This window comes from Sorex fumeus, unplaced genomic scaffold (assembly GCF_029834395.1).
Source record: "Sorex fumeus unplaced genomic scaffold, SorFum_2.1 ptg000073l, whole genome shotgun sequence".
Taxonomy (NCBI): Eukaryota; Metazoa; Chordata; class Mammalia; order Eulipotyphla; family Soricidae; genus Sorex; species Sorex fumeus.
This window is the reverse complement of record NW_026606130.1, coordinates 7,889,496-7,908,863: the sequence shown is the minus strand read 5'-3', so window position 1 is coordinate 7,908,863 and position 19,368 is coordinate 7,889,496.

Below are 19,368 nucleotides of genomic sequence, written 5' to 3'. Positions count from 1 at the left end.
TGACTTTTTCTCATGGTTTACAATGTTGTACACATTTTGCTCCCTCCCTGCTTCTCTAGTCTCCTTTTTCTTCCCTTTCCCATTCATTCACTTATTTATTAATTCAATCTTACTGAGTTTAAGTCCTGTGCCTCTCAGTCACTATCACATTTAACCACTGACAGCTTTATTTGAAAGCTTTATTTTTCCCTCATCCTAATCTGACCATTTATTGCCCAATCTCTTCCATGAATACCCTCCTTTATTTATTTATTCAAGTATAAATTTAAATTACCTAGAAAAAGAAACATCAATTTTTTTTTTTTGCTTTTTGGGTCATACCCGGAGATGCGAAGGGGTTACTCCTGGCTCTGCACTCTACACCTGGAGGTGCTCAGGGGACCATATGGGATGCTGGAAATTGAACCCGGGTCGGCCTTGTGCAAGGCAAATGCCCTACCCGCTGTGCTATCTCTCCAGCCCCAAAACATCAATTTTTGATAAATAGATAAAAATATGCTCAATGTCACTTATAATTAAGAAAGTTTAAAATAAAACTACAGGGACAGAAGCAGTAGTACATCAGATAGGGTGCTTGCCTTTCATGTGACCAATCCCGGTCAATCCCCACCATCCCATATGGTCGCTAGAATCCTGCCAGGAGGAACTTCTAAATGCATAGCAAGGATTAACCCTGAGCATTGAAGGTGTGCCCCCAAACCAACAAATAAATTATTAATAAATAAATAAATAAGTCTACAATTTGATGATAGACAATCACTTATGGTTGGAGATAGGCAAGGCATGAGTATGAGTTCTCCTTACCTTGCTTTGTTGTGATAACCTGCATTTTGAATAAGCACACTCAGACCTCCATTAGTCTAAACACAGGTGTCCACTAATGATATCCACTAAATATGGTCCACTACTGATTAAATGCAGATCTCGTGCTTGCAAGGTAAGCACCTTAACTTCTGCTCCTAAAGTTTACATTCTCAAATTTTAAATAGTTAGCATTTAAGAAACTAAGATTCAGTTCTTGCTCCTGCCTGCAATCAGTACTCACCAAAACCATGTGACTAATAATTCTTTTTCATCCCTGCTACCACAGGTTTGCTTCAGTACCTGGAGCATCTTGGACCAGCAGATGTTAAGGGTTACATAATGTCTGTGGTGTAGATAGGGGAGATAATAAATAGGGATTAATTCTTCTATAAAAAGGTTTTTCACTACCTCTCTCTGCCATAGTTTTCCACAGATTGCCTGTTCAAGCTTCTAGAATTGTAGCTAAGTCCTTTCAGTAGACTAATCTCAGTGGAACTACTCCCCATCTTTCCAAGACATGCCCTCCAAATTCCAAGGTAGACACAAGTAAGCTCACACACACATACACCCACACGATACCTGTACGTACAGACACATATAAGCACACAGAGCCTACTATTGCTACGTCCTGGCTTGTCAGGCTAGAAACCAGGGTGACCAACTGTCCTGGCTGGCCTGGGATAATCCAAATCCTTTTAAACAATAAATCTCAGTTCCAGAAAACCAGGACAGTTGTCCAGTCTACTGAAGACTAACCAAAAAACCACAGAGGACACACTGAAAAACATAAAAGAATCTCCAGGGAAGTCTTGATGTTCTTCTTGGAGAACAGGAACATTCTACCCAGGTTCCTGGTAACTCCAGTTGTTATTCAGCTACCCAGCACTGACTGGTCGGGGCCTGTGATATTTCTTCCCTTTATGTTTTTTCCAGCCCTGTCTAGTCTCCACTTTTCCACCCCTCCTTTCCCCACTTTGTCATGGGATTTTAAGGTTACACACCACCTACGCCTATCCAGTTTTTTCTAGCTTCTACAGACCTGAACTTTAACCCATATGGGCACAGCCTGGGATGAAATTGGGACAGCTACTGACAAATCTGCAGGGAAATGTGGAAGAAGTTCTGTTATGGAACATTATCAGAAGCAATAAGACTGATTAAAGACTTGTAGAGCCAGAGTAAATGGTGGGGAAAGGGCCTGGGCACGTGTCACATACAGAGTCTGCATTTCTCTTTCTGTGCCCAGCTACTTTCCCTCTTGGTGCCAGTGCAATCTGAGGCTCACAGGGCAAACCTATAAATACTTTTGGCCTTTAAGTTATCCAGAAGGACTCATTATTTCCCATAATAACATTATATGTGTATATGTGAATATGATGTTGGTGGGCCCCATGGGTGACGTATGTGAAACGGGGAGGAGAAAGATGGTCACTTTCTCACCATCCACCTCTGCCACCTGGGACCCAGGGTTACTGGGTTCTTTTCTCACTCTCCGAAAGGAATTTCAGTAGTACACAGGCAGTGAAGTAAAACATATTTTATTTTGGAGGGTTCTTTTGGGGGGGCGGAGAGAGAGAGAGAGAGAGAGTGAGAGAGAGAGATAAATGCACTTGAGAGAACGGTGGCTTCTCCAAGGGCAGAGAGAAACCCTAGATACATCCCAGAATTAGAAACAAAAGCATGAAAAATACACATATCAAAAGGGGAGATGCATATGACACATGTGCTGGGGCACCACATATGTTCGGCCACATGGGCACAAGCAGCACATGGGCTCGGGCAGCATATGCGCGCCCTTCCTTTGTTCAAGGTGTCTTTTATAGGCTCTTCTCGGATTGTCTTGATCCTGAAGTTGTGGAGTATTCTTGGGGCTGGATCACATTTTAATCAGGTTAAGGTAGAGGTCCGAGGGTTTGGGGAACTTCATATGAAAGGGTCCAACCTCCTCAGGGTCTGCTGAAGGCCTTATCAGGTCTCTTTTCTGTATCCACAGGGTGGATCAGTCTTAGGATTTTCCTCCCGAAAGTTCAGTTGACCTAAGTTTTATTGCTGAGGGCCTTTCCCTGTCTACCTGCCTACATCAAGTATACTGTAGATTCTGAATGCATATTTTACCAAATAAATTAAATGTAGGTATAGTACATTTTGAACTATTCTGTGCAGAATAATAAACAAAACTAATCTATCATGAAAGAAAAACAGCAGTGATGGCCTCTTCTAGGGTTCTGACTAGAAAGAGACAGAAATAAAAAAATGAGAATGGTTTTTTTTTAATTTTTTTTATTTTATAAGGTTGTTCACAATAATTGATTACAGTTAATATTCAAACACCAATGCCACCACCATTACACCTTCCCACCACCAAATTTTGGATGTTTCCACCCCAAGCCCCAATCCCTGTCCCAAAGCACAACCAAAATAATGTATTTGCATTGTCTGTTATGGAAAACCGTCTTATGATGTGCAAATGCAGCCGCGTGGTCCAGGAATATGTTCACTCTTATATGAGGCTTGACCTAAGTGTGTGGGGAATAGCCTTGATCGTGGCAGCAGATGGGTTCTGGAGCTTTTTGGCTGCAGGGACTGGGTCCCTTGGGGCAGGGAGAACTCTCACCCGCACCCCTCCCGGGCACCCCAAGTAAAACAACCTGGCGTGGAGTCTGGTAGCATGGCTATGGCGGACGTCATGTTGTTCCGTTCCAGGAGAAAAAGCAGTGTGATCTGGATGGTGGCAGATGAGGAGATTACCTGGAGCCAGCAGAAGGTGGCTTATGGGCATGACTCCTAGGTTGCCAGAGACTGGGGGAGGAATAGAAGTTTTTTATTTTGATAGAAATATCACGGCACGTAGGACAAAACCTCTCATTGGGCTAGAGAGAATGCTCAATGAGCTGAGTGTATGTTTTTGCATGGTAGAGCCCCAGATTCTAGATCCAGCATTGTATGGTCTCCTGAACACCACCAGAAGCAACTTTAAAGCACCAAGCCAGCACCGCTGGGTGTGGCATCCAAACAAAATTTCACTTGTCAAAGATCAGCAAATGCACTCAAGATTTATGAATTGTGGGACTGGAGAGATATACAGTGGGTTGGACACTTATCTTGCATGAGACTGACCCAGGTTTGTTCCCCAGCACCCCATATGGTCCCCTAAGCTGTCCAAGAGTGATTCTGAGTGCAGAGCCAGGAATAATCACTGAGGATCGCCATATGTAGCCAAAAGACGACGACCAAAAAACCAACAAAAACAAAAACATCACCATGAATAGCTCAGTATGTAAATTTTATGAAATGGGTAAACTTTTGTAATATCAAAGTGTTCTGAGGTAAGAGTACATTATAGTGCATATAAAATGTATACTGATTAATGAATTCTGGGGTTTACTGATAGACAGGTATATAATAAAGCAAGTCTGAAAAATACCTGTACTATCTAGGTGGTTGGTGTTCACTCTAAAACTCTTTCAACTACTCTATATATTAAGAAAAAAATTACAGGACTACACTCAGCAGTGCTCAGAGTTCCTGTGAAACTTGGCTTTTTGGTTCAGTATTGCTGGTTTGGTGCTCCAACATAGTAGTATTCAGGTACCAGCAGGGACACATCCAGAAGTGCCCTGGGGTCACAAAAAGAACATCCGGTTGTCCTGAGGGCCTTTTGTTTCTGGAAATAAAATTCAGAGTTCCACACACGCAATGCATATGTTCTATCACTTGAGCTATTACTTTGACCTTAGGTTTGATTATTTTATAATAGAATTTAGAAGAAAAACATCTCTCAAGGTCATATTAAAACTATTTCAAGAGCCAATGAGATAGTGTAGCAGGTAGGGCATTTGCCTTGCATGCAGCCAATCCCTGTTCAATGCTAACACCACATATGGAATCCCAAACCCCACAAGGAGTATGCTCTGAGTAAATATGAGTTTGGCCCAATAACCTATATTGCGCATTTTAAAAATATGATTTATCCATACTTATTTGCATGCATAATCATGTCACCTCGTGTGCAAAGGTAAACTATGCATCTATTTGTAAATACACGTTTATATATCTCCAATTGTGCCTTTGTGCAGCGGGGCTGTTTGAGTGCAAAAACACCTAAGCCAGGTGTGCTATGGACCAAGTACTTGGAAGTGCTAATACAGCACTGGGAATATTATTATTGGGGATAATATATTGCTAAGTTTTCTTTTTTCAATCAATTTTTGAGGTATCCACTTTACAATAGCATTAATATTAATGTTTTGTGCTTACAATGCTACTGGGCCACAACCACAGCCAGAGTGCCAATATTCCTAAATTCATTCTTGCTGCCCATCCAGCACCCCAATTTTGCAATCTCAGTTCCCAATTCTATAAGAATATCAGTTTCATTAGCCATTGTCTATTTCTTTCGTTTCTTTTACATTCCACATATTAGCAAGATCACCATGTATTCATTTCTCTCCTTCTGATAGTCTTCACTTAATATGATACCCTCTAGTTGCATCCAACTTATTAGTGAAATGCAAGATTCCATCTCTTCTTATAGCTGAAAAGTAGTCCATTACATATACACACAACAAAAATTTTATCCACTCACCTATTGTTGTGCACTTGAATTTTTTTCAAATCTTGGATATTTTAAACAGTGTTGCAGTGAACATAGGTGTACATTTATCTTTACAGATCAATGCTTTGTATTCTTAGGGTAGATGCCAATAAATGGAATCACTGAGTCACATCTTTAATTTTATTTTTAATCCATACTGTTTTCCAAAGAAGCTAAACCAGAAAACAGCCACATTGTTTATGAATAAGAGGCCATTTTCAAATATCACCAACACTGTTTTCAGCCTTTTTATATATGCCATTTTTCCTAGTGTGAGGTGATGCCGTGATGCCTCACTGTAACTTTTATTTGCATTTCCCTATTGATGAACACTTTTATATGCCTTTAGCCATATTTATGTCTTCTTTGAGAAATTTTCTGTTCAGCACTGCTCTCCATTTATTTTATAGGGGGGGTTGGTTTTTAGTTGTTGAGCCTTGAGAGTGATTTATATGGCTTGGATATTAACCTTTTATCTGATGGAAATATAGGAACATTTTTTCCCCATTCAATAGGCTGTCCTCTGATTTTACTTCTTTTTTCTTCACAATGAAGAAACTTTTTAGTCTATTGTAATCCTGTTTATTTCTTCTTTTGTTATATTTGCCAGTATGGATATTTGCCAATATCAATGCATAAAGACTCCATTGAGGTTAGAATCCTGAAAGTTTCTGCCTATGTTTTCCTCTATATGTTTTATGGATTCAGGTACAATATCAAGTTATTTATGTCCATTTTAATTAACCTTTGTGATATAGGAGTCTCGTTTCTTTCTATTCTTTTCTTTTCACATTTTTCTTCCTCTTTCTTCTTTCTTTCTTTCTTTCTTTATTTCTTTTTTCTTTCCTTCATCATTGCATGTTATGAACCAGTTATCTAAATGGCAATTGTTGAAGAAGCTTTCCTCGCTCCACTTAATGCACCTAACCTTTTGTCATTAATTAACTGTGCATAGATCTGAGAATCTACTGCTGGTCTCTCAATTCTATTCCATTGGTCTAAGAGTCTGCCTTTATTCCAGTGCTACAATTTTGATTACTATAGCTTTAAAACATAGTTTAAAGTCAGGAAATGTAATACATCCCATATTATTTTTCTCAGAATTTCTTTGGATATTTGGAGAGTTTTACAGTTTCATACATATTTTCCAGGTATTTTTTCTATGCTATCAAATTTTGTTAGGGATTGCATTGAAATTTTATAGTGTTTTAGGTAGAACGGTTATTTTAATAATATCAGTTATTTCAACTCATGAACAAGGAATATGTTTTCTTTCCTTGTGTGTTCTTTTATTTCTTTCAGTAGTAATTTAAAGTTTTCACTAAATAAAACTTTCACCTACTTTGTTGATTCCTAAGTACGTGGCTGTTTGACACAACCATAAATGGGGTTTTTTCAAATAGTGATAATTTGACTTCTTTTCCAATTTTAGTCCCTTTATTTTCTCTTTTGCTGCTAGGCTCCCCTAGAGCCTTATAGAGCCTTTCCCTCTACAACCCTTTTTTCAAATACAAGAATTCCTGAAATTTCTATTGTAAATAGATACGAAGAATGTTGGTGCTCTATTTGAATGGGATCTAGCAAGTCTATAACCCTCTGCTCAGCCATGCTGTTGGCCCTGCAGTACATGAGAAATTCCAGGGTCAGCATAAAAAACTACAGAATCCAGTGTCTTGCTTTAATGCCACCCCAGAGTCTGCTTATCTCAAAGACCACTCCTACAAATAGTGGACCAAACTAAGCTTTCAGTTGGCAGCAATCAACCTGAAAAAATGTTCTCCTCCTCCTGTTTTCCCTTTCACCAAGTACTATTGATAACCACTATCAATGCGGGAACAAAGACAGATATTGTATTCTGCAATTCCTTCTTCCCAAAACTTGCCTTAACTCCCTAGTCTAGGACTATTTTCTACACGCTGGTGCTTTCTCATTATATTTACATTCAATGTTTATGGAACTTTGTTGCCCCATAGGGAATAGTTTCAAAAAGTTTCCTTAACTTAACTGGAGACTGTATAAGAAGTGGTATACCCCATAGTGAGATACAACAATTTTTCCTAACTTTCTTCTAAGGAAACATGGAACATTATGCTAGCCAATTAATTATAACAAGCAATATAAAATAAATTATTGAGGGCCTGCTATGGGGTGAGGTTTAGGGGGTGGTTGGGAAAATCAGGGACAATGGTGGAGGGAAGGTTTGTAATGGTGCTGGAATTAGTGTTGGAATATTGAATGCCTGTAACAAATCATCATGAACAACTTTGTAGATCACGTTGTTTATATAAAGTGTAAGAGGAAAATTTACATATGTAAACCTTAAATATCCCATGTAAACTTCAAAATATATTAAGACAGAATTTATTTTTGAAAAATAAGTGGTATACCCTTACCCCAAACAAAAATGTCAGACTAATGATGAGAATAAGGTCTGGATCAACAGTACCAAGGAAAGTTTCCATGATCACATACACTTACTTTACTTGGAAGTGGACATGGTCCTTCAAGTAGGTTATTGGGAGAAATCATGAGCCTGTGTGTCAATCATGGAAGCAGTTGAGTCCCTGGCAGTTCCATTCCTAGCCCCATGCCTGAGAGTCATCCACATATGGTATTTGTCATGTCATTTTTCCTACTAGAAGCCAACTTTGCTCCTAGGGTATTGCAGGATTTTGCCAAACTGCTCATCTGAAATCCAAACTCTCTTGAGTGTTAGTTATGCTGTCCTTTCCAGTCTTATTTTCCACCAACCTCTTTTCAGAGATATCATTCCAGGTAAGCTGGTAAGGTGCACTCAATCTTTTCCATATATATCCTATGAAACAGGTTGGACAAAGATGGAGGCAGGAAAAGTATGCAGACCAAGGTGAATTCATGGTGAGTGTTTACTAATGGAACTCCCCTCTAGCATATAAGCATCAAAGAGGCCAGAGGCATGTGAAGACTTCCTTCAAGGGAGACAACACACACTGCATCCAACATAGGGCCACTCCCAGAATATCGACTGTCATCAGTCTGGCTTAAGCCACTATTATGTTTCACATGAATTATTGACAAAGTCCACCAATATTATTCTCCTTATTCCAGGTCCTTTAAAACTATTACAATCCATTCTCTTCTCTTTCCCAGACCTCATAGGGTTCCCCTTTTCAATAATAAGAAAAGGTCTACTCTTCCTCTTCGTCTCCCAAGCTGTGCTGATCTTCTCCACCACCCAGATCAGTATATCCGCCGTTACTTGAACCCGAGACTTGAATTTCTCCCTGCAAGCCCCCCAGGCATCCTCTCGGATGCTGAGAGAAAAGCAGCCCTGAGCCCTGCCTCTTCCTCTTCGTCTCCCAAGCTGTGCTGATCTTCGCAGCCACCCAGGTCAGTTTATTTACCGGTACTCGAAGCCGGGACTTGAATTTCTCCCTGCAAGTCCCCCAGGCGTCCTCTCCTACGCTGGGAGAAAAGCATCCCTGAGCCTCTGCCTCTTCCTCTTTGTCTCCCAAGCAGTCCTGATCTTCTCTGTCACCCAGTCTTTACCCCCTCACACACACCAGCTTTCCGTGGGGGAGTGGCCTCGTCAGACTTGGGCGTGGCTTCTGTGGAGTGGGCGTGGCCTAATTTTCAGCAGGCCAATGCTCACGCAACCACACATAATTTACCCATACCAAGAAACCTATTCCCCATACCTACACACCAACATAAAGAAGCAATGCAAATCCCCACCACATGGGGAGGTCGACGAAAAGAATCCAGAAGCCTCTGTTGATCCTGCTCACCTAAGGGACCTCTCTGACAAAAAATTCAGATATGAAGTCATGAAGATGTTCAATCAACTCAATGAAAGAGTCAGACAGATATCCAATAACATGACAGAGAAAATTGACAAATTACGGGAAGAAATGAGAGCAGAAATGTCATGAACAAAAGATTCCATAGATGAAATGAAAAACTCAGTCTCTGCCCTCAACAAGAGAATGACCACAGCGGAAGAGAGAATGAGTGAGCTGGAAGATCAGCTGCACCAGGCCAACAGGCAACAACAAACAGTGGCAAGGGACTTCAAAATAGCTCTACAGAGAATCAGAGTCCTAGGAGATGATTCCAGGAGGAACAACATTAGAATCATTGGAGTACCAGAAGCTCAGGGAAACAATCCCAATGAAAAAACATGGTTAAACAAATCATTGCTGAAAAACTCCCAGAGCTTGACAATGCAGCCATTCAGGTTCAAAGAGCCCGAAGGGTGCCAGCTAAAAGAGACCCTAACAAAAACACTACAAGACATATCATAGTTAGAATGACTGATGCTGCCGATAGAGACACAATACTGAAAGCAGCAAGGTCAAAGAAGGAAATCACATACAAAGGAGCACCCCTTAGATTCACAGAAGACCTATCAGAGGAAACCCTCCAAGCCCGAAGGCAATGGTGGGATGTAGTGAAAAAACTCACTGAAATGAATTCTTCACCAAGAATACTCTATCCATCTAAACTCTCACTCAAAATCAAAGGAACCGTACACTATTTTCTAGATAAACAGCAGCTCATGAACTTCAGAGACTCAAAACCAAACCTAAAACAAGGGCTAAAGGGGCTACTATAAGACAAGACAAACCCTACAAGCACAACAGACCCTTACAGAAAGATGACACAAAAACCCCATAATGATAATCTCTCTCAACGGCAATGGTCTAAATTCACCAATTAAGAGACACAGGGTGGCAAAACGGATTCAGAGACAGAACCCAACATTCTTCCACCTACAAGAAACTCATCTCAACAGTCAGAGCAAACACAGACTCAAAGATAAAGGATGGAAAACAATCCTGCAAGTAAACAGCTCCCTCAAATAAGCTAGAGTGGCCATACTAGTATCCGACAACATTAATTTCACGTTGAAAAAGATAAGAAGGGACAGCGAAGGCTATTTTCTCTTCATCAAGGGATACGTACAACAGAAAGAAATCACATTCTTAAATGTATATGCACCTAATGAGGGAATAGCTAAATACTTAAAACAACTGCTAACAGATTTTAAGAAGGACATTGCTAGCAACACAATAGTAGCTGGAGATTTCAACATCGCCTTATCACCTCTGGATAGATGAACAGGAACAAAACTCAGCAAGGAAACATTGGCTTTTAAAGAAGAAATAGAAGAGAACGGTCTTAAAGACTTATACAGGGCTTTACATCCCCAAAATGAAAGAATACACATTCTTCTCCAGTGCTCACGGAACATTTTCCAAAATAGACCATTGCTAGGCCACAAAATATACCTCAATAGAATCAGGAAGATAGAAATGGCATCAACAAACTTTTCAGACCATGATGCACTGAAAATAGATGTGAATCACACACAGACACGTAGAACCAAATGAAACACCTGAAAATTACACAACTCAATGCTGAACAACGAGTGGGTTAGGAAGGAAGTCAAGGATGAAATCAAAAGATACTTGGAAACAAATAAGAATGAAGACACAAGTTACCAGAACTTATGGGATGCAGTTAAAGCAGTATTAAGGGGAAAATTTATAGCTCTGCAAACATACTCAGGACGGAAGAAAGAATGCACATAAAAAACTTGACTTCACAGCTCAAGATCTTAGAAAAGGATCAACAGAAGGAGACCAAATCATACATAAGGAAAGAGATCATAAAACATAGAGCATAAATCAACGACATGGAAAACAAAGAAACAATCCGAAAGATCAATGAAACCAAGAGCTGGTTCTTCGAGAAAATAAATAAGATAGATAAACCACTAGCAACACTCACAAAGAAACAGAGAGAGAGAACCCTAATAAATCGAATAGAAATAAGAATGGGGATATCACAACAGAAACCAAAGAAATTCAAAGGATTATCAGAGACTACTTTGAAAGTTTGTATGCCACAAAACAAAAGAACCTAGAAGAAAGGGATAAAATCCTGAATTCCTATAATCTCCCAAAGCTGAATCAAGAAGACATAGAGTACCTGAATAGAGCTATTTACATCAAGGAAATTGAAACTCTAATCAAAGGTATACCCAAAAACAAAGCCCAGGTCCAGATGGATTCCCGAGCGAATTTTTCCAAACATTTAAAGAGGACCTATTGCCAATTCTTCTCAAGCTTTTCCAGGAAATTGAAAAAAAGAAACTCTCCCAAACAGTTTCTATGAAGCTCATATCTCCCTAATACCAAAAGGAAACAAAGAAACCACAATAAAAGAAAACTATAGGCCGATATCCCTGATGAACATGGATGTGAAGATTCTCAATAAAATACTAGCAAATAAAATTCAACAACTCATCAAAAAGATATTACACCATGGCCTAGTGGGATTCATCCCTGGGATGCAAGGATGGTTTAACATATGGAAATCAATCAACATAATCCATCATATCAACAAAAGAAAAGATAAAATCATATGATAATATCAATAGATGCAGAGAAAGCATTTGACAAGATCCAGCACCCGTTTATGATGAAAACCCTCACCAAAATGGGGATAGAGGGGACTTTCCTCAATATGGTTAAAGCCATCTACCACAAGCCTACAGCAAGCATCATCCTCAATGGGGAAAAACTGAGAGCCTTCCCCCTAAGGTCAGGAACAAGACAAAGATGCCCACTCTCTCCACTACTGTTCAATATAGTAATGGAATTACTTGCAATAGCGATTAGGAAAGAAAGAGATATTAAGGGCATCCAGGTAGGGAAGGAAGAAATCAAGCTCTCACTATTCGCAGATGATATGATACTATACATAGAGAACCCTAAAACCTCTACCAAGAAACTCCTAGAAACAATAGGCTTGTATAGTAAGGTGGCAGGCTATAAAATCAATACCAAAAAATCCATGGCTTTCCTATACGCAAATAATGGAAGAGAAGAAAGTGACATGAAGAAAACAATCCCGTTCACAATTGTGCCCCAGAAAATCAAGTACCTAGGAATCAGCTTAACTAAGGAAATAAGGGACGTGTACAAAGAAAACTACAAAAGGCTACTTCAGGAAATAAAAGAGGACACGAGGAAATGGAAAAATATCCCCTGTTCATGGATCGGGAGACTTAATGTTGTCAAAATGGCAATACTTCCCAAAGCACTGTACAAATTCAATGCGATCCCTATAAGGATACCCATGACATTCTTCAATGAAATAGAGCAAACACTCCTGAAATTTATATGGCACAATAAGCCCCCACGAATAGATAAAGCAATCCTTGGGAAAAAGAAAATGGGAGGAATCAACTTCCCTAACTTCAAACTCTACTACAAAGCAGTAAAAATTAAAACAGCATGATAAATGAACAAAGGCAGAGCTGTAGACCAATGAAACAGTTGAATATACTGACATCTCCCCTCAAGCATATGATCATCAAATCTTCGATAAGGGAGCAAAAAAAGTGAAGTGGAGCAAGGAAAACCTCTTTAACAAATTGTGCTGGCAAAACTGGATGGCTACATGCAAAAAAGTGGGCTCAGATCTCTGCCTAATTCCATGTACAAAAGTGAGATTAAAATGGATTAAAGACCTCAACATCAGACCAGAATCCATAACATGCATTGAAGAAAAAGTTGGTAAAACCCTCCATGACTTTGAAGCCAATGGTATCTTCAAAGATGTCACGCCACTGGACAAGCAAGTTAAAACAGAGATAAATAAATGGGACTATCTTAAACTAAGAAGCTTATGGACCACAAAAGAAACAGTGACCAAAATACAAAGACAATCTGCAGAATGGGAAAGGATATTCACCGAATACCCATCTGAAAAGGGATTGATATCAAGGATATACAAACTACTGGTTGAATTCCACAAGAAGAAAACATCCAACCCCATCAAAAAATGGGGCGATGAAATGAACAAAAACTTTCTCAAAGAAGAAATATGAATTAGGGCTAAAAGGCACATGAGAAAATACTCTACATCATTAATCATCAGGGAGATGCAGATCAAAACTAAAAAAATGAGATATCATTTCACACCACAGAGACTGGTCCACATCCAAAAGAACAAAAGCAATTGGTGCTGGCGCGGATGTGGCGAGAAAGGAACCCTCCTTCACTGCTGGTAGGAATGCCGACTGATTCAGCCCTTCTGGAAAACAGTATGGATGATTCTCAAAAAATTAGAAATAAAGCTCCCATTTGACCCAGCAACACCACTCCTGGGAATATATCCTGGAGAGGAAAAAAAAGTATAGTCGAAGTGACATCTGCACTTGTTTGTTCATTGCAGCAGTCTTTACAATAGCCAGAATCTGGAAAAAAAATAACCCGAGTGCCTGAGAACAGATGACTGGTTAAAGAAACTTTGGTACATTTACACAATGGAGTACTATGTAGCTGTTAGAAAAGATGAACTCATGAAAATTACATACAAGTGGTACTTCATGTTAAGTGAAATGAGTCAGAAAGAGAGGGATAGACATAGAAAGATTGCATTCATCTGGAGAACATGGTCAGGTTCAGGGTCCTCCCGTTGTTCATCGATTTGCTCGAGCGGGCCCAGTAACGTCTCCATCATGAGACTTGTTGTTACTGTGTTTGGCATATCGAGTACGTCACCGGTAGCTTGCCAGGCTCTGCCGTGCGGGCGAGATACTCTCGGTAGCTTGCCAGGCTCTCCGAGAGGGGCGGAGGAATCGAACTTGGGTTGGCCATGTTGGCCGCTTGTAAGGCAAATGCCCTACCGCTGTGCTATCACTCCAGCCCTATCTGGGGAACATAAAGTAACAAAATAGGAGACTAACACCCAAGACTGGCCGAGATTAGTACCAGGAGTTTTGCTCCATGGCTTGGAGGCCAGCCACATATTTCAGGAGAAAAGGGAGCTCAGATATAGAAAGTAGCACCAAATAAAGGGTGTTGGGAGGATCCTCCCAGGATGGGAGAAGCATGCTTAAAGTAGACTCTAGACCAAACATGGTTGCCACTCAATGCCTCTTTTGAAAACCACAACACCCAAGTGGAGAGAGAGAACAAAAGGTGATACCCTGCCACATAGGCAGGATGGGATTGGGAGATGGGGGGTGGGAGGCATACTGGGACCCGTGGTGGTGGAAAATCTGCACTGGATGAGAGATGGGTGTTTGATCATTTTACAATTGAAACCCAAACAGAAAAATTTGTAAATCTACAACTGTACCTCATGGTGTTTCACTAATAATTTTTTTTTAAATGGGGAAAAAAGGTCTAACATGGAACCCACTAAACCGCCTGACTTTCTCTCACTCAATTGGCTGCAATCTTCTTTTTTCTCAAAACCTGCCAGGTAGACTCTAACCTCACCTCAGGGTTTTTGCAATGGCTATACAGCTGCCTGGAAGCATCTACATGGCTTGATCTTATCATCTTGAAGCTTTTTTTTTTTTGCTTTTTGGGTCACACCCAGAGATGCACAGGGGTTACTCCTGGTTCTGCACTCAGGAATTACCCCTGGTGGTGCTCAGGGGACCATATGGGATGCTGGGAATCAAACCTGGGTGGGCTGCGTGCAAGGTAAATGCCCTTCCCGCTGTGCTATTGCTCCAGTCCCCTCATCTTGAAGCTTTTGATCAAATGCTACATTTGCAGTATGGCCTCCCTTTAAAAGCATTACTTTTAAAAACATAAACCTATGTTTTCTCCATAATCTGTCTCTATCTTCTTCTTTTTTCTTATTCCGTTCCTAACTTTTTTCTTTTTCACAGCACTTCTAACACACTATGCAATTACTAATTCATTTCTATTTTCCATTATCCCTTACTGCAATGAATATATCAAAGAATCATGAATTAAGGTGTGGTAAAGCATGGATGAACCCCAAGTTCATTTTTTGATATCACATGGGCACATTAGCCCTGAAAGACTGACCCTTCAGCATCTGCCATTACTGTTTTGTGGCCCTTTGCCACAAAAGCATGACATAAATTTTTATTGAGTTTATTTATATAACCCAGCTATTTAGAAAAATTTGTGGAGAATATTCTCGGATTTACTGGTGAGTTTATTAATCATTGAAAGAGAAACTCTCAGTTATTATTTAAAAGATCATCAACAAGTAAAACTAGGAATTCTTCCTAATAGTTTCCATGAAGCCAACATTTTTGCCCCGATAACAAAAGTCGACAGACATCACTAAAGAAGGAAATTTCAGACATCTTCCCTGATGAACACAGATGCTGTTGTCTTCAACAAAGTTTTAGTGAAACAAATTCTACAACGCATTAAAAGTATCGTACACACACCATAATCAAGAAGGACTTATCTAAGAGTTGCAAAGACGGCTTAACATGTGCAACTTAATTAATGTCACACGTGGAGAAGTTGTTTCAGTCCAACCAAAGTGGGTTGTGAGCCAAGAAAATGGGTCTGGGGAGACATCCAGTGACCAGCAGCAAGGCTACAAGTGGAAACTTTAATCAGCCTGAACCAAGGAAGAATTGACCACTGGGAACCAGAGCTCCTGCAGGTTGAGTTGGCACTCCTGCCATTAACCCCTCTCAGGGGCCCTCATTCACATTAGTCTGGACTTAAGGACTTGTGTTAATGTTTCCTCTTCATAGCTCTGTCGCCACAATATGACTCTTCATCACAACCTATTTTGGGAACTCTAAGGGATAGAAACTGGACAGAAGCATTTGTTCTCATAGGCTCAGTCCCTAAAACAAGCCAGCCAAAAGACACACACTGAGATTTGTTATACAAATGCTTAAGTGAATGCCAGAAACATCATACAGTGGGTAAGATGCTTGCCTTGTACATTGCCAACCTGAGTTTGATCCTCAGCATCCTATATGGTTCCTCAAGCCGTACCAGGAGTGATCCCTGAGCACAGAGTCAGGAGTAAGCCCTGAACATTGATGGCTATGGTGCAAAAAAAAGCTTGAGTTGATGGATTCCTGAATTACGTGATTGACACTGGCCAAATATCTGGGGTTTGGTTTCCTTGAAAAGAAGAAGGAGATGAGTGCTCCTTCTTCGGAAGTCCCTGCTCTCTGAAAATCCAGACAAATATCATATGGCCAATCACCTTTTGAACTTCAAATGATGTCCACATGTAGGTGACCACTGTCACTATAACCTAGAGGAAGGGAACGGACCCTAAAGTAAAGCTGAGCACTAAGGAAAGAAAAGCCCAGAGTTCAAATGAGACTGCTCTGGATGGGTGTATCTTTAAACACTGTTATATGGAAAAGGGTGGTCAGGAACTCAAGAGCAGGATAACTTACAGAATGAGCCTTATACTAAAACAATATTTTTTGTCAATATGAAGTTCAAATATAATATAATGGAGTCCTTTGCCTTTATTTACTAAAGCTGGTAATCTAATCATGCAGGATCACTTGATCCAAGATTGGTCCAATAGCATCTAGTAGCAGCCCAGCTTTGTTTATCACACCCAGAGATTAGACCCCACACAGTGACTTAGGAGATCTCTATGTCATCCCCAATTTCTCAGCTTCCCAAGAGGTCATGCTAATCCCTATCCAATTTACTGGTTATCCAGTTGTCTCAAAGCTATCCTCAACATGTTCCTAATCCACACCAGAGGGAATTTTTCATCATTTATTTTTCTGTGCGAATTTCACCCATCCCATCCATCTCTGTAGTGAACTTGAAGGCATTCTTAATCAGTTTCTTGTGTTTTCATTCTCTCACCAAACTAAGACTGATAGGGCCATGGTGCCTGTCCATGAAACCAAATGAGATATTAGTTGTATGGAACAGGAAAAGCAGAAACTGACTCAACATAGAGGCACAGGAGCAGGAGTTAATGTCTCAAAGGATTGAAGATGGTTATTCTCATCTATCATGGTGGACAACAGGTACTTTTTCTGTTTGTAAAGGAAATTGGCAGGACTTCCATAATTATTTCACCCGTCACTTCTAACCACATACTACTGGTAAATGGTCTCAAATACTCCCAGGTATATTTGTCTGATACTTGACACATGTGGAAGAGGATGGGAGAATATGTTCAGAGACCATCTATAAGAAAGAACAAAAGGAGAAATAGGAACATAATCAAGAGCAAGATTGTCGATCTCTGAGGCAATTCTCAGATTCAATTTTCATTACTTTCAGAGCTAATTTGGCTCTGTTTATCTTCCCCATATTTGACTGTAAGCTCTTTGGAGTGATATTTGTCTATTTTGTTCACTGTTCTATCTATAGTGCCTAAATCATAGTACAATATAACTGATAATCAGTGGTTGAATGAATGATGTAATGAACAAAGCAGTTGAGAGTTAAGAGCAAGAATAAAGTAAGAATGAGTACATAGAACATGTTAATTAGTAGAGAAACCATGAACAGAATAAGAAACTCTCTGAATATAAAAGATAGTCGGAGGATGAAGAAACAGTGCAATCGCCATGATCTAAAAAGCATTCAATAAAATTTATTTCCTCTCCCTCTGGCTGCTGATCGAGCTGCTTATTGGCCATGATCCCAGAGACTCAGAAACAAATCTTGGAACCCAGTGGCTTTTGGCAGAATGCGTCTGGACTTGGGTTTCCAGTGCAAGGCCAACCAAGGTGGGAATAGGTTTCATGCCTTGACCTGTTCCCCCTGGCAGCTTGGTCGCCGCCATCTTCCAGAGGCCTATGGACAGCCAGGTAGGGAGCCCGCAGTGATGAGAAACACGGGGCCTCATGTGATGGGGGCAGAGCAGGCCCTTCCCCCTCCACACCCCTATGAGACCCCGAGTTGCTGCACACAAAAGAGGCCTCTGGCTGCTGATGGAGCTCCTTATCAACCATGATCCCAGAGACTCAGAAACTAGACTCGGAACCCAGCAGCTTTTGGTAGAAATCCCTCCAGATTTAATTATTAAAACTTCAGAATTCCGGGGCTGGGGAGAAAGCACAGCGGGTAGGGCATTTGCCTTGCACGCGGCCGACCCGAGTTCAATTCCCAGCATCTCATATGGTCCCCTGAGCACCGCCAGGAGTAACTCCTGAGTTCAGAGCCAGAAGTAAACCTGTACATCCCCAGGTGTGACCCAAAAAGCAAAAAAGAAAAAACTTCAGAATTCCAAAACATCATATGCAATTCATAATCAGTGATAGAAAACAAATTGTCTAATGTTTCCTTTTCAGAAGATTTGAGTGTTGGGGTAAAGTCCCAAATAACAATGGTGGGTCTGGTATCGAAATATTGAATGTAATCAAAGTAGAGAGAGAGTAATGTGGAAATTGTATGTCACACCATTTGGGGGAGGGTGTTGGATGGAGGGCGTTCTGGGGTTTTTGGTGGTGGAAAATGTGCACTGGTGAAGTGACAAATGTTTCATCATTGTATAACTGAGATTTTAACCAAAAACTTTGTAACTGCTCTCACGGTGATTCAATAAATAATAATAATAATAATAATAATAAATTTATTTCCTCTGCCCAATCTCAGCATCTTGCATTACAATACCTACAATTCAGTTATGCCATCCTTCATCAGTGAGTGCCCAGGAAAACGATTCTCCAGATACCAAGGAGCTATCAGATATGGGCAGAACAAAATTATTTCCTCACATACTCTATACCCAGTGGCACTGTTGAAATTGTGTCTAATTGGACAACTTGAATATAATGACATTTTTGACAATTTCTCAAAAGTCCTTGAGTTCAGTGGAAAGTTCCATCTGATGTGGACTAGGAACGAAGTCCAAGCAGACACTAAGTACTATTACTCTATGAACTGGTGAGGATGCTTATCACCATGGAAACTGCTGTATCTGGTGGCCTCTAAAGTGAAGGAGGAATGTGGCTCATGAAGTGGAAAGGGAGACTATAGGAGAGAAGAATAGGAATCAGGAGCTGGGAGGTAAGAAATGGAGTATGGCAGAGAAAATAAGTGTCCTTTATTACTGTTATCCTTGGTGCTAGGTACTGAACTGGACATGATATACATTTGATCATCATAGCTCCCTACAAGGTAAGCACCGATTCTGTTACCTTTTTACTTCACTACTGTTGTTGTGAAGTAAAAAAAAAACCCTATGCT